This window comes from Cervus elaphus, chromosome 19, assembly GCF_910594005.1.
Source record: "Cervus elaphus chromosome 19, mCerEla1.1, whole genome shotgun sequence".
NCBI classification, from domain to species: domain Eukaryota; kingdom Metazoa; phylum Chordata; class Mammalia; order Artiodactyla; family Cervidae; genus Cervus; species Cervus elaphus.
In genome coordinates this window covers 59,027,965-59,044,806 of record NC_057833.1, presented here as the reverse complement: position 1 = coordinate 59,044,806, position 16,842 = coordinate 59,027,965, and the positions used below count along the sequence as shown (strand labels likewise).

Genomic DNA, 16,842 nt, shown 5'->3' with positions numbered 1-16,842 from the left:
TACAAATAATAGTGGGCATAGTAATAACTTAAACATATGAGTAAATACAATTAAGTATTGATTATAAAAATAAATGATAATTATCTATTGATATGATTAAAAACAAGTAAGTAAACTAAAACTCCATTCAAAAATTATAATAATGAGATTGATATTTAAGAAGTGGATAAAACATGCTAGACACTTTTATTTCTGCATGAAGGAGTAAGTCACAAATACTAAAAAGTGGATTTTATTTTTTACTAGAAAAATATGTAGGTAAGTACACATAAAAAATTTTTAGTATGAGCACTGAAGATAAAGATAAGCCCCTATGAACTTTAAGCCCAGCAATAAAATCCATGTACTAGATCAGAAAATAATTTTTTAAACTTTTTTTTCAATCAAAACTATATAAAACACATCTCATTATAATGCAATTGAATTCAGAATCAGTAATAAAAATAGAGCAAATACATTTTTGCCATGTAGAAACATACGCTGGTTTTATTTTGGCTGTATTGCATGGTATGTGGGATCTTAGTTCCCTGACTGGGGATCAAACCTGTGCCTCTGCACTGGAAGCATGGAATCTTAAACACTGGACCACCAGGGAAGTCCCTAGAAACATACAGTTCTAATTAAGGGTTAAAAATAAATCAAAAGAGATATTACAAAATACTTAAAATTAAACAAAACTATATATCAAGACATGTTATGCAGCTAATGAGACACCTGAATGAGAATTTCAAGACAGATTCATTTGAAAAACAATAAAAAGTATTAAAATTGAATGAAAAAAAATCAACTCAGGAATCTAGAAAAAATGATCTAAATAATAAAATAGAAAGAAAAAGTAATGTTGACAAAAGCATAAAGTAATGATATAGAATGCAAAGACACAATCAAGTCAATAAGCAAACCCAAAAGCTAATTTTTGGAAAAAGTAAATAAAACACAAAAATGTCTAACAGCCAGTAAAAGAAGAGAAGAGGTTAATATAAATAATATTAGGAATAAGAAGAGAACACATCTAAAGATAAAATTAAATATCATAAGAATTTATGAAGAGCTTTGTGCAAATAAATTTGAAGTGTAGATTAACTGTTAACTGTATATTTTCCAAAAACACCTCCTTAAAATTGACTTAAGAAGAACTATAACACTTGAATAAACCAATAGCTATGGAAGTAAAGGAACTGATGATAATAAAATATCTACCTTACACTACCTACCACCTACTAATACAAAATATTAGGTCCAGATGATTTTAGAGGTAAATTTAACCAAATCTTCAGAATAGGTAATCTGTATAATATAAAAATAGTTATAGAAATAGAAAAAAATAAGAGAGAAATGTTGCTCAACTTACTTTGCCCGGCTAGTATCACCATAACACCAAATCTCTATAATAAAAATTTTAAGAAAAGAAAAGTAAAGACTAATCTCCCCATGCAAACATGTATATCAAGTATCAGCAAATTAAACTCAAGACTGGATTTAAAAAACACACCAGGACCAAGTAAAAAAAATTTTTTTGTAGGAATGTAAGAAATGTTGACTATCAAGAAATGTTTTAATATTATATAAAATACTAACATATTAGTGGGAAATTTTATCATATTATTGATGCAGAAAATGCATTAGATAAAATTCAATGAGTATTCTTTTTTTTTAAAAAATATTTATTTATTTGGCTGCACTGGCTCTTTAGTTGTGGCAAGCAAACACTTTAGTTGTGGCATGTGGGATCTTGTTCCCTGACCAGGGATCAAACCCAGGCTCCCTGCACTGGGAGCATGGAGTCTTGGCCACTGGACCACCAGGGAAGTCCCGAATATTCTTGATTAAAAATACTTAGCAAACTTTAAATAGCTGATGGGAACTTTCCAATAATAATTTTGATTTCTCGAAATCCCAAGCAAATATCACATTTCCAGAACATTTCCATTAAAGAATGAAACAGAGCATTCCTAATGTCATTGCTTTTACTTCACACTACATAGAGGTCTCAGTAATGCAATATGACAGGAAAAATGAATTGAAAATTAATTGATAAATTGGAATTGAAAATTAAGAGATAAATTGGAATTATTTGCTAATGATACACATGTCCATGTTGAAAACCTAAGAGAATTTCAGTTTAGCCAGTGGAACTAGTAAGAGTTCAGCAAAGCTGTTGAGTATACACCAATAATAACAAATAAGCAATAAATTGCAAAGCAGATTTTATACATAATATCATGAAAATTAAGTTATATGAGAGGAATTCTAACAAATTAGATCAAGCAAGACCTTTATGGTGAAAATTATAAAACATTATTAAAGAACTGTTTGGAAGAGCTCATCAAGTACAGCTCTCAATGTTAAAGACACAATGTCATAAGAATATCCATTCTCCTCCAGATTACTATCTAAAGTTAATGTAAATACAAATAAAATTCAACAGGGCTTTTGCTAAACTTGACTAAACAACCCTAAAATTTACACTGAATTGCAGAAGGCCAAGAAGAGCAAAAAGAATTTTAAGGAAGGACAATGTAGAGAGATTTACCTTACCAAATAATAAGAATATTATAAATCAATGGTAATTAAGGCACTTTGGTGTTAGCACAAGAATAGAGAAACAGTCCACTAGATGAAATAAAGATACTAAAAACAGATTTGATGTAGGTGAAAGAGGCATTACAAATTAGTGGGTAAGCATGACTAATTTGTTAAATGGTGCTGGGATAACTGGGTTACCCACATGGAAAAAAAATAAAACAGGATGCATGTAAGATGCCATACACAAAAACAAATGTCAAAGAAGATTAGAGATCTAAATGTAAAAGAAAAAACTTTAAAACTGTTGGAAGAAAATATAGGAAGGTTTCTTAAGGATCTTATCATATTGAAGGGTTTTTTAAAATGACATAAGAGGACAAACCATAAAGGAAAACATCAATAAACTTAACTGCATTAAAATCAGAAGATTTAAAAATAAATGCTACTATATACAGTTAAAAGAGAAAGCTAAAAATTGGGAAAGAATATTTGCAATCTATATTGCCCAAAAGATGAGAATCTAGAATATTACAACTACAAAACCAAAACCAAAAGCTGTCCAAAACAACAGTAGCCAAACAAATAACTCAATCAAAACATAGGTGAAGATACAAACAGGTAACACACATGAATACACATGAGGAAATCCCAGTGGTTTATAAGTGAAAAATTTTTTAAATTATATGTTATTCAATCCCCTCACTCTGACAAAAATGTAAGAACCTTGGTCATTCCAGATGTTGTGAAGCATATGGAGAAGGTCTCATAGACTGCTAATGAGAATATAAATCGATACTACCACTTTAAAAAGAAAAATTGCGTAATTCTTAGTAAAGTTATTAAACTTTAAAAAATAAGAAATTATTTAATAAAATTTAAAAATGCATTTTTTTCTTACAGTTTAGCATTTCCTCCTTTGCTTCCAAACATGTACAAAAATGTTAACTACAATTTTGGTGGCAATTGGGAAATACCAGAAATAATGTCTAATAATTAGAGACTCAGATTTTAGTGACACATACAGTAAAGTTCATTTTATATAACTCATAATATATGGCTTATGTAAAACTAATTCATGGTGATAGAAATCAGAAGAATTATGCTGTTTTTAGTCTTTTGTTAAAGATTAAAGTTTTGGAGGATATAGCCTGTAAGGGGGCATGAAGGATTCTCCTAGGTATTGTGAATGTTTTGTATGTTGGATTGAATATTGTTGCATGGATGTATATTCACATAAAATCTCATCAAGCTATACAATTAATTTGTGTACTTCACTATCATAACTTAGAATAATACATGATAAAAACAGGTTTGGAAATAAATTTTCCACATTGAGGTTTGTTTAACTTGGGTGCTGGATTCTTTTTTGTTCACATTACAATTCATACTTTTATATGTTTGAAACATGTTACATTAAAAAATGACAGGACAGACTACTGCTTTTCCTAACTAGAATTGATCAAGGTAAAAGAAAACACTAGTGTCATCTTTTCCTCTTCACTGTCCCTGACACTAGGTCCAACTGTTCCAGGAATCAATAAACACTTCACAGCCAAGTGTACTTACAAAGTGATCATTTAGTTGAATCAGAGAAAAACTTTCAATTCACTTTTTGACTATGTGTAGAATCTAGGCTTAAGTGAATGACCAGCATCATATAATACAATGCTACCAATGCATAAAGATCAGTTATCCATTTAGATGTTTCAAACATGAAGTGGGGGATTGCCAAGGATTTTTTTGATGTGAATCAACAGGTGGTTTGGCATTAATATTGCTATTTGTTCCTGGGCTGCACCTCTGGTTTCAGAAAAGAAAAAGAGACAATACCTTTTCAATGCTGTATTTCAAGGTAACCCTATGGAAAGCAAGGTTTTATTCCAGCCAATTCTCTTTCTCTTAAAGCGCGGAGGAAAAGTGCCAGCTACTGCTACTCTCGCCACCAGCCACGGTACAGATGTTTGGAAAATGCAAAAACAGAGAAATGAAACAAAAAGGAAACCCTCAAAAATAAGTTTTGCATAAATGAAAAATGGAGTATATAACTATTATAGCTGCAAAAAGGTAAATGCATTTATTTTTTCCCATTGTGTTAAATGGAAAGAACCCAAACAAACAAAAACATTGATGTTTTAACTTAATGTTTTGTTGAAACCGATGATTACAAGGACCAACTCGTATGTGGCTAAAAATGGGAATAAAAAACAGATTTCTTTTAATCTGATAAGATTTTTTTTTACCTCAGAGAATTCTAGAATATGACCTACTTAAATGAATACTTATAAAAGAAACAGATTCATTTAAAAATTCATGTTTTCAGGTGCCAAAATGGGAAAGGAAAAGTGTTTCTATGAAATCTTATAAGAGAAAAGAAATAATTGAAATTATGATGGTTCCTTATACAACTCAGATAAAATATAGCTTGGTAAGAAATGTCTCAAAACTGTTCAACTGTACATTCCTGAATTAGCTTAGCTAATTTACAGACAGTTTTTCCAAAAGCAAACATCCTGTTAGATTTAAGCACGCCAATGTAAATTATTCTTTGTTTCAAAGAAAAAGTTTTTTAAAAATTATGTAATTTCTGAGAGAATATTGGCTGGATTGAAAGACCAGGATTTAGGTCTAGCTCTGCCACAGTCCTGTTGTGTTTACCTTTGTTCCTGTTATAAAACAGTTTTGGTCTCAGTGTCCATATCTGTGAAGTGGACATGTGCCACAAAGGCGTAGCCCTATCGCCAAGCTCGTTTCCAGCCCCACCATTCTATGAATCTAAGGAAATCACTCCAGCACAAGAGTTTTTGTTTTCTTCCTTCCTTTCTTGCTGTCTTAAAATAAACAAACAACCAAGTAAGTAAGTAAATGTATATTAAAAGCACATACACTAATCATCTATCTCTCTAAACAGGAAGAGAGAACATTTTTTTTTTTGTTATCATTATCTATTCCCTAACGTATATTTAAAAAGAGAGTTCCCATATAAAAAGATTTTTATTTTTTCCTGAATCAAAAATAGCATATCATTTCTTTGCCATTTAAGTTCTGTGAAGAAAGAAAACAGAAAATCTTTACAGAAATCATATTAGGAACTTTAAGAAGAAAAAAAAAAGTCACTAAAATTTCTTTTAAAATTCAGTGGTTTGTTTAACATGTTTTCTGTGACAGAAGATATAATTGCCACTTCAAACTACCTTCACTTCCTTTTCCTGGGGCAATATTCTTAACTGTGTAAAACACAGGACCCTCTTTACACACCTTTCCCACCTGTCTTCTGAGGTATAGATTACAGTCTGAGATACCTAGGATGGGAATTAAACATTTCATCTGGGAGACAGGATTGTGATCAGTTTGCCAAATCTACAAGAAATTAAGCCCCATCACCACTTTGGCAAGAAATTTGAGTTCTCGTGGCTGAACAATGATCATCAGTTTCACACAAGACTTTTAAAAATGAAAGCACCTGGGGCATCAACCAGAAAAAAAATCTGAGAATGCAGCATTTTCTGTCAACATTTAAACCAGATAAGACACAAGCAACTGCCCTTAACCCTTACAGAGAGGTATGAAAACAATGCAGGGCAACCGACACCTCGATGAGCAATAGAAGCTCCGCTTTATGAAAAGGCCAAAGTCTTTGGGGCGAAAGCTCCATTGCTCCAAGTGCTGATCCACCTGAGGCACCAGCAGAGGCAGAATGCTTGGGGGTAACAGGCAAGGCTCCGGTTTCAGGCTCCAGCTCTGGCTGTACGCTGATAAGCCTGGGACCCCACCAGACACACACTCAAGGAACACCAAGGGTGGGTCCCCCTGACAGGAAGGGCCTCTCAAACAGAAAGGCAAGAGTCTGAAGTTGCATAGTGTGTGAGCACTCCCTACTGGCTGCTGAAGCTGGAGATGAACTGGTGGTGTTTTAGAAAGGGCTGCCCCAGGTTTCTGTGAGGAGGCTGAAAGACACACACAGCTCTTTTTCTAGGGGATAAGGGTGTGGCTCTGATTAGGCTCAGACTGGTTCAGATGTTATGCTACTTGAGAAGCAGGTGAGGAGAGCTTACTGATAGGAAATCCAAGGACTGGCAAAAACTGTGTAAAACTGGTTGTAATTTTCATTAACTCTGATTTCAGCTACAGTACCCCCTTCTTATCCAAGGGGGCTAGGTTCCAAGAACCCCAGTGGATGCGTAAAACCATGGATTGTGCCAAGCTTCATGTCCACTATATCTTTTTTTGTACATACATACCTATGATAAAGTTTAATTTATAAATCAGGCACAGTAAGAGATTAACACCACACCTAATAATAAAATAGAAAGAATATAACAATATACTGTAATAAAAGTTACATGAATGTGATCTCTCTGTCTCAAAATATCTTTCTGTACAAATCAAATGACTTTTCCGTCTTCACTAAGCATCGTCATGCACTGTGGCCATAGCAGTTACAGTCTGAGGTGCGACAGCAAAACTAGCATGGATTTCTTTTTCCTTCTTCACAATTTCACTGAGAGAAGATTCATTCCTACCATAGATCTTAGTAACCTCAGCATACGACTTTTTTTCCTTAGTTGCAAACTTTCACGTTTTCAACAAAAAGAAACACTTTACAGCTTTTCTTTGGCATAACTGATTTTCCAGCTTTACCACTCTTATGCACTGGGGCCACTATTAAGTAAAATAGGGTGACTTCAACACAAGAACTGCAGTACTATCTCGGTCGATGTCAGAACCGAGCTGCCTACTAAGTGAGTAACTGGTGGGGTGCTCTGGACAAAGGGATGATTCACATCCCAGGTGGAATGGCATGAGATTTCATCATGCTACTCGGAACAGTGCACAATTTGAAACTAATGAACTGTTTATTTCTGAAATTTTCCATTTAATGCTTTCAGACTGCAGATGGCTGTGGCTAACTGAAACCGAAACTGGGGAAGGTGGAACTGAGGATGAGAAGGGACTTTTGTATTAACATTTTATATACAGACCTGTGTATGAGCATGTGTGTGTTTGGGGTGGCGGGGGTGCAGGAGGAAATGAATTTCTGTGTGGCTCACTCTATTTCAGTAATAGGAAATCTTGGGACAGTTTAATGTGTTTATACCATTTATGTTTTACCAGAAAATCCCATATATAAACTTGATGGAACTGCCTGATATGTTCACTATACCACTACACCTAAGCCCTAGACAGTGATCTCAAGTCTAGGGCAATGATACTGGGATAATGAATGTTCCCAGGGCTCTGCTCTGTTCTGGTTCTTCTGTATAATAAGATGAAGGTCAAAATGGCAGCCTGCTAAAAGCAGAAGCATTTCAGTTGCAGGAATAACTTGCTTGTCATCAACTTGTTAATGCATAGTCAAACATTTCTTTGACATGTACAGTATCAGCTAACTTCAGCAGATAAAGGGTCTAGAACAGGAAGATGCTGCAGATGCTTTAGCTTGGAGGAAGGCTTAGCAGAGCCAAAACGTCAGCAGGGCCTGTTTGTTCCATACTTTCCATCGGGCTCTGTGAAAGAAATGTTAGATTACTGCAATGACAAGTTTGTGACAAGCAAGTCATTTGTGCAACTGGTGCGCTCCTGTTTTTATCTGTTTACCATTCAGACTTGTGAATGCCATTTCAAGCACTTACAGGATTTCTGGCTCCCATTAAGGGGAAATGGTTTCTCCATGTTTAGAATTTTCTGCCTCAAAGAGAATTACTAAGCAATTATTTATCCCTGTGGTCACAGTGTCACACAAAAGCACTCTTGAGTTGTTTAGTTGGACTCTGAATCATGAAATGGAGTCCTGGGGACTGGATAGCTTGGAGCATCAGAAATTTCTCATCTAGTTTATTGGAATGACTACAAAGCAAGCCTGTTAGAGTCAATAAAATTGTGGCCAGCTTGAAATACCTTGCTCTTTTGCTCTAGGATCATATATCAGGGCCATATGCTTCAAGGCCCATAAACTCACTTGTAATGAGTAGATCCTGAGAAGCCAAGGCCTGACTGTGTCACAGACACTGACATGTGATCTAACATATGATAATCTTGGTGACAAGGACTGCTTTAACTGTTGAGAAGAGAACTTACATGGCCTTCTCCCCAAGTTCTGAGGGTAACCAGAGGCCCAATCCAAATCCAGAAAACGTTTTAAGTGTTTGGCAAAAGGCAATATCATAATCTAAAATTAATACTTGGGATCATCCTACCAAGGATGACTTTTGCATAGCAAAGGGCAGATTTTGGGTCAAGAATTCAAGACTGTCTCCTCAGATTCTTCATCTGAGATTGCTGAGTGACTTTTAGTGAGTCATTTTAACCTCCTAGGAGGAGGGTACAAAATAATAATACATATTCCTTGTTTACCTGCCATGAATGGGTCTCATAGTCAATGTCATAAAAGATGAAGAATGCCCTCAGAACTCAAGAACAGTATTTCCTAAAAGTATGTATTCTCTTTATGATTTCAAATTTTGTCCATTATTGGCACTGAATTTCTAAATGATTCTAGGTATACCTCTTGAAGAACATGGAAGCATGAAGTTCTGAAGTGAGAAGGCAGACACTTAGAGTACCTAGTGAAGCAAGTCAAAGGGGGAACAGAGTTAGAGTGTTAAGAACAAGCCAGAAAGTGATGATGAAACATGAGGCAGAGCTTGGTATGGATGACTAAAGAATGTTACAGAAATGGATAATTGTCCTTGCTAAATAAAAATTTTATTGTTTATAATCATTTCCCAGACACTACAAGCATTACACAATTTACATGTCTAATATCATCTTTACAATGGCTCTATGGTGTGTGTATTATCAATTTCTTTTCACTTGTGGAAACCAAAACTTTAGAGAAATTCAAATACTTCACCATAAATCTTTAAGTAGCAAAGGTGTGAAGCTATTTTCCCTTTATCCAAAGCCCTGATACTCTCAATCACTAAAGAACTAAGGTCACTTCCACTGCCTGCAGAAGACATTTCTCCCTAGTTTACTGGAAAAGGTTTTCATCTTAAAATGTAGATATTCAAGAATTTGATATAAAAGGCCCAGTGAGATTATTCTGACTTTAACTGTGTTGCAATCTTTGTTAGGCCTCTGGAAAGCTGAGATTTATCAGGATGTCGTTCCTTTTGCCTCGACCTGCATAGTCCGACTGAAATGCACTGGGGAAGATGTGGAAGGGATTCTAACCTAATCATGTATCTTGGTGCCATGAGTGCGGTGGTGTTTTGCTGCATCTCCCTGTGTCCATGCCAACTTCTTTCTCTCTCTTCATATGCATAGCCTCTAGTTCACCCTATTCTTTGCTCCTAAATTACTTGCAGGGAGACTTCTTTTGTCACTTGTCTGCTATTGTTTTTAGGTGTGGGGGAGAGGCGGACATCTTACCATGACAAGGATTACTGAAACAGTCTAAACTTCCAACTTTGCACAGAATGTAGCCTTTGTTCAGTCTTCTGCTTTGTTTCTCTTTAATGATAGCTTTGCCACAGGTTTTCCCTATGTAACTCAGAGCTATGCAAATCAAACTGGTTAGCAAGACTGCAGCTGTTCTATCTCAAAATGAGTCCGAGAGACGGAGGCCTGAGTGAGGCACGTCTTCTGAGTATTACACATCTAATGGCTGCTTACCTTGCACTAGTGGCAAAGAACGAGCTCAGTGAGATCTGCAGTGGCTTTCCTTGGTCCGTTTTTAGTGTGTTCAGACTGGATCATAAGAAGATTTGGCTTACACAAACTTTTAGTTTTCTGGCATTTATACTTCCCCAAACAAAAGATTCTTACTTAAAAGCTACTCAAAAAGACACCATGCATCATACAGAATCATAAAATCTCAGGGCAATGTGTAAAGGATCCTAAAGTCCTGTGGTCTGAGTCTTGACCTGGTGCCTGAGTTTGTTTGCTGGGGCCATTCCATCTCTGTTGCACACCACCAGGGACATGGTGTGCTTAACCTCACAGGCAACCCAATCCTGCTCTAGGACTTCCGTTTGTACAAAATGTTCTTCCTTTTATTAAATCTTAACATGTCTTTCTGAAATTCCCCATCATGGCTTCTAGTTCTTTTTTTTTTTTTTTTTTACTATGTCCTCCAATCCTGAGAACTTCTGGGAATTCATAATTTAACGGTTCATTTAATGACAACTCTTGTGCATTTCATATACAAACAAGGGGTTTAGATTGTCTTTTTGCCTTGTGTCTCTTCCCTCACCACACAGAACTTATATACCTTTTCTATCCCTCTGTCAAGCCTGGGAGAAATGAAAGGCAGTCAGTCTGCCCAATTTTATCATTTTCTTTTGGATGGAGACAACACAAATGGCAAAGCATTCTTAATCTATTTGATTTTCTGTCCTATCCTGGGGAAGATCTTTCTAGACCACCTCAGGCAGACTTGAAAGCTACAGCTATTCATAGGGTGACCATGGAGTATACTGTTCCAACAAGGCCATTTTCTGAGGGTAAAAGGACTCTATCAATAATTACACCAAGATCATAGGCATAGAACAGAAATGTCCCGGGCATATCTATACAGTACTTTTCACTTCCCTTTACTCCAACTCCCATCTCTTCACATCCTAGGTTTCTATTTCTATGTCTGCTTCTCATTCCTGTCTGTGATCACTCTTTAGCAATGGGCACATTTATCCATGCATCTCTAGTTCCTAGAAGAGAACCTGGCAGGTAGGAAGAGGTAGGCTATATGTTTTTTCTTCTTTTGAATTGGGGATATATTTTTTTTCCTCCTTGTATACTGTGGACATCTCCCCTTATTTCTTAAGCAAATACCACCAACACATATTGGTTTCATATTTCTGGAGATGAATCAGAAATACTTAGTGTCACAGGAAGGGAATGATTTAACAGAAATGAGTCTGACTTTGAATACTGAGAGCAAAAAGCAGAGAGTGAAATGTGCTAACTTTTCCACTAAAAGTCTACTGTACCTCTTTACAGAACACTGAACAATAAGTTCTAATCTCTTTGTTCACAAGTAGTTTTTTCAGCAGCTGTACCCACAATTCCAAGTTTATAGTAAATCAATTATTATAGGCAATAATGGTAACATAATGTGACAGTTATATATGTGATCATATGGAACAAAGGGTAGCATAGGGAGATTCCTGAGAATTCTCCACTAAAACATTGGTGGCACTTCTGTTGCTTTCACCTTGGCCAAGGACACTTAGTAGTCCTGGTGGCTTTTTAGCAGTGTTTGTTTCTGAGTATTAGTGATTTTAAAAAGAGAGAGAAAAAGAAAATCCTGAATCATGAGAATCACCTAGAAAAGGCGCTCCTTCCCTTCTTGACACATTTAGAATATTCCATAAAGATGCGAGTTTATCCTGTTTAGGTTTAAGAACTTTAGAGAAGACAAACCCAGATCTTCTCTTTCAGCATTTAGAAGCCTCACTATCAAGAGTCTACCTCATTTTCAAACCTAAACATGTTCCGTTGCAGTGTAAGCCTATTTCATCACTATGCGGCCTTGGTGAAGAAAAGAGTCTTATTTCTTATTTCCCATAACTTGCTTAAAAAAAAACTAGTCTCAGCTCACTATCTCAACCTTCTTTTTGTTTTTTTAAAGATGAAACAATCTCAATGTTTTGACCCCCCTTAAATATTTTTTTTGAAATAAATTTTATTTTAGTATAGCTGGTTTACAGTGTTGTGTTAGTTTCAGGTATACAGCGAAGTGAATCTGTTATACATATACCCACCCTTTTTTAGATTCTTTCCCCATGTAGGTCATTATAGAATAATGAGTAGAGTTTCCATGTGCTATACAGTAGGTCCTTTTCAGTTATCTATTTTATATATAGTAGTGTGTATATGTCTGGAGTAGAAAATGGCAACCCACTCCAATATTCTTGCCTGGAAAATTCCATGAACAGAGGAGCCAGGTGGGCTGCAGTCCATGGGGCTGCAAAGAGTCAGACATGACTGAGTGTACATACAGTGTATACATGTCAATCTCAATCTCCCAGTTTATCCCTCCCCTTATCTCCCATTGATAACCATATGTTTGTTTTCTACATCTGTGACTCTGCTTCTCTTTTGTAAATAAGTTCATTTGTACCATTTTTTTTTAATTTCACATATAAGCGATGTCATATGATGTATGTCTTTCTCTGTGTAACTTTCTCTACTTAGTATGACAGTCTCTAGGTCCATCTATGTTGCTGCAAGTGGCATTATTTCATTCTTTTTTATGGCTGAGTAATATTACATTGTATATATGTACCACATCTTCTTTATCCATTCATCCATTAATGGACATTTAGATTGCTTCCATGTCTTTAATTTTAAATTTTACTGGGAGGGGTTTGATAACATTTTATCTCCAAGGTGTTCATATCTAATTTCAGTTGAATTTCAAACAAACATGATTAAGTGTATGATCTATGCACAGAGGAAGTAGTAGAAACATCTATATTCTTCATGTTTCTTACAAAATCAACTATTACAACTATGCTTAAATCTCAGTTTTACATTTTATACTCTCGATTAACTTTCTAAGCTCTACTTCTAGATGTTGTTTTTCTCTTGAAACTAGCCATTCTTTATTTTCAGTCCATCAGTGACATTTACCAAACCATCATAGATAATGGAAAATATGACTTGCAAGAAGATTTTAAAACAAAGTTATAAGCCTTGCTTTGTATGAAAAAAATTTATAGAGAAGGAAGACAACCTTAAAGAAAATAAAAAATGTGGATATTCATATTCAAGTATGTGGTGTTAGTTTAGTAGTTAAGACGTGCAAGGCAACATGTCTATATGAACTCAGATATGAATGATGAGAGAGTGGGTTGAGTTGCCACTTGTGATGTTTATTTTTCTTTCTGGAGAATATTAACATTACCTTTTATTTAACAACATTCTGTTGATTTTCTGTTTTAGGGAATGTTAATTTCAAGTCACTATCTTTTTTCTGAAGTGGATGGTTATATCTACGTTTTAAATTGTTGTTATTTGGAAACTGTGCATAAAAGCACTGTACTTTCAAAGCATGCATTCCCTGTCTGACATCTAAAACAGTGGTTTACAACTAACTGTTTAGAATTCCTGGTGTCCCACTGCTCATGGGATTTTGCACCACTCTTCCCTGACTATTCCTCCTTAAAATATAATTTTACACTAAAATACATTTTTTTTGAGATTTTTGAAATGCTGCTACCAATGATTTAGAAAACACTGGATTTGTTAATATTGGAAAACATGTGTCTATTGATTAAGGTAGTAAAAAAACAGAATCCAGATGGCATACCATTTCTACATTTTTCCATATTGACTACTGAGAATTCTGAAGTTCTTAACATCAAATAAGTAGTTTAGAAATGGTTTTTGTTTGCTTGTCATTTGAGACAAAATCAAAAGTTCTGTCATTTACATGGAGTTAGATCATAACTCTAGCTTTGCCTTAGTTCACCAAAGCTCTCATTGGACTCAGAAAGAAGACAAGGTGTTACACAGCATGGCCTTAAGATGGTTAATACCTAGAGTCCTGGTATTGTCAAAAGATTGCCAAATAAGTTTTACCAAGGCCTTCCTGGGACAGTTTATTGCACATAGGTTAGACTTCCATGTTTATAACTTGCAGATAGTATTATTGCTGCTGCTGCTGCTAAGTCACTTCAATTGTGTCTGACTCTGTGCGACCCCATAGATGGCAGCCCGCCAGGCTCCTCTGTCCCTGGGATTCGCCAGGCAAGAACACTGGAGTGGGTTGTCTGACTCTGTGCAACCCTATGGAGAGCAGCCCACCAGGCTCCTCTGTCCACAGGATTCTCTAGGCAAGAATACTGGAGTGGGTTGCCATTTCCTTCTCTGTGATAGTAGAATTAAATGGTTGTAAATGGTAGTCTCCCAAATAGTGAGTTTCATTTTGGCAAGAAGAGAGAGTGAAGGTAAACATAAAGGTATCATCACTCACAAACCAGAAAGGTGAGCTAGAGCATAACTATGTTTCTTGGGTGATCAGCCACAGGGCACCACTCTTTTTAAATCGAACTATAGTTGATTTACAATGTTTTGTTAGTTCTTGGTGTATAGCAAAGTGATTCAGTTATGTGCATATATATATTCTTTTCCATTGTGGCATATAATAAGATATTGAATATAGTTCCCTGTTCTATACAGTAGGACATTGTTTATTGATTTTATATGTAATAATTTGTATCTGCTAATCTCAAACTCCTTATTTATTCCTCCCCCACCCCCTTTCTCCTTTGGTAACCATAAATTTGTTTTCCAGGTTACAGAGCACCATTTATGTAAGAGTCTGAATTTCTATCATGACTTTAATTTTGAATTTCATTGAATGTAAATATAATAATGTTGTTATTAAGCAGCTCATTTATTAAATTTATAGAGAAACTTTCTCCAAAATAGTATACTTAGTCTAATCTATTATTTCATCTAATCTATTGTCTATTTTGGCCCATATATTGCTTTTACAGAATTTTGTTCTATAAAAATCTACATTATATATTTTCTAAACAGCATAATCTATTCTTACACCCAAGGTATTCCACTCCCAACATTCAGTTCCAAGAGATTCACAGAAATAACTCAACATTCATTACTTTGGGGTACATGGATGGTCTCTGGGTCTATGACTGCTAGTTAAGCATGTCACTTCTGAGCCACTATTACATAAGTAGAAACTGCTTTATAATTATTGGGTAAGAGAACACTTTCATTATGGAGGAACATATGATTATCTCAAAAGCAGTGGATTTCAAAAGCAATGATCCCCATTCTCATAAATATTCTCAGAAATTCGGTATTATTTCCCTCCCTCTACCCTTTTGAAAAGTAGATCTCAAAGTGAGTACTGAAAGCACTCCTTTGGTAGTAATAACACCTCTTACTTTGAGTTAAAAGTTGGCAAGCAGATTTTTAGGAAGGTAGACACAGTAGTCATTATAAAATCATTCAGTCACTAATAAACTAAAAATAAAAATAACAATTTATTGGCCAAAAATAAAGGAGGGCAGATGTCTGAATAAAGGTAACCTTGTAACTGGAACTAGATGGGCCATTTGCTTCTGCTGCCTTTTGGGGTAGGGGATGTGGTTCTCTATTTTAGTGGTGCCTAGCAGCAGCAGCACTAAGGTATCATGGAAGCATCAACAAAGCTCATCTATATAATAACAATAGATTTGTTATGTTAGGATAAACTTTTTTAATTTAAAAAAAGTTTTATTTTTATATTTTGATTGTTAGGTTTAATAATGTGATTGTATTTTTTTTCAATTTTTATTGGGGTATAGTTTATTTACAATGTTGTGTTAATTTCAGGTGTATAACAAAGTAAATGACCATCAACAGAGGAAGGTATGATACCCATATACAACAGAATATTACACAGCCAGAAAAAAGAACAAAATAATGCTATTTGCAGCAACATGGATGGATGTAGAGATTGTTATATTGAGTGAAGTAAGTTAGACACAGAAAGACAAATGTCATCTGATATTGCTTATATGTGGAATATACAAAGGAACTTATCTATAAAACAGAAATAGAGTTACAGATGTAGAAAATAAAATCATCACTGGGAGGTAAAGAGGGAGGATAAATTAGAAGATTGGGATTGACACATACACACTACTACATATAAAATAGATAACTAATAAGGAACTACTGTATAGTCGAGGGGCTCTACTTAATACTCTGTAATGGCCTCTATGGGGAGAGAAGTTAAAAAAGAGCAGATATATGTATATATATATATCTAAAAGATAGACCTTTTAAACAACCCTATCAACTATTCTGTTGAGTATTAGCCATATAGTCAGGCAGCTATTTCTCTTTTGGCAGGGGTAGCCAAGGCAGAATATAGGTGCCTCTCCTGTTGCGGTAGGATCAGACACATTCTCAGCAGTTTGGTTCCACTGTTCTCATTTCTCTCATGTCACTCTGTGAGAGTAAACAAAATATACACCAGGAAAGAAAAGAGCTGAAGAAGTTGCTGGGACTTCTAGGGAAGAAGAACCCAGATCTTTCTTGCTTTACGCAAGAGAACATTTTACTATTAATGAAATGGGATGGCTAAATTATAGCCCATCAAATTTCAAATACAGTTCCAAAGTGTGTCTAAAAATGATCCAAAAGAAAACAAAATTCCTCCTGTTCTTAACTATAAATTCTGAAGGCTAATCCTATGTTCTCATCTTATTCCTGTTTCTTGTTCTGCCCTAGAAAGGATTAGTGTCTAACATTAAACACATAGTATACAATAAAGAACATAAATAAAGAACAATGTATGCTCATAAATTCTGAGTTCAGAGCAAAAGGAGGGTAAGTTCTCAGCCCAGCAGATGA

At 35.2% G+C, this 16,842-nt stretch overlaps 1 protein-coding gene across 36 annotated transcripts in view; it reads right to left on the bottom strand.

The window, feature by feature from the left end:
• The window catches only part of ZBTB20 (zinc finger and BTB domain containing 20), an 848,937-nt gene that overhangs the window by 247,793 nt on the left and 584,302 nt on the right, over positions 1-16,842 (bottom strand). For 4 of the 36 annotated variants that reach the window (XM_043874095.1, XM_043874116.1, XM_043874088.1 and 1 more), the window contains one exon: positions 4,357-4,456. The exons of 29 other annotated variants lie outside the window; for them this stretch is intronic. The gene's annotated coding sequence lies outside the window, so the exon portion shown is untranslated. Of the gene's footprint in view, positions 1-1,351; positions 1,386-4,356; positions 4,457-16,842 lie in introns of all 36 variants that reach the window. 3 more of the 36 variants (XM_043874094.1, XM_043874110.1, XM_043874105.1) reach the window with 1 other exon arrangement.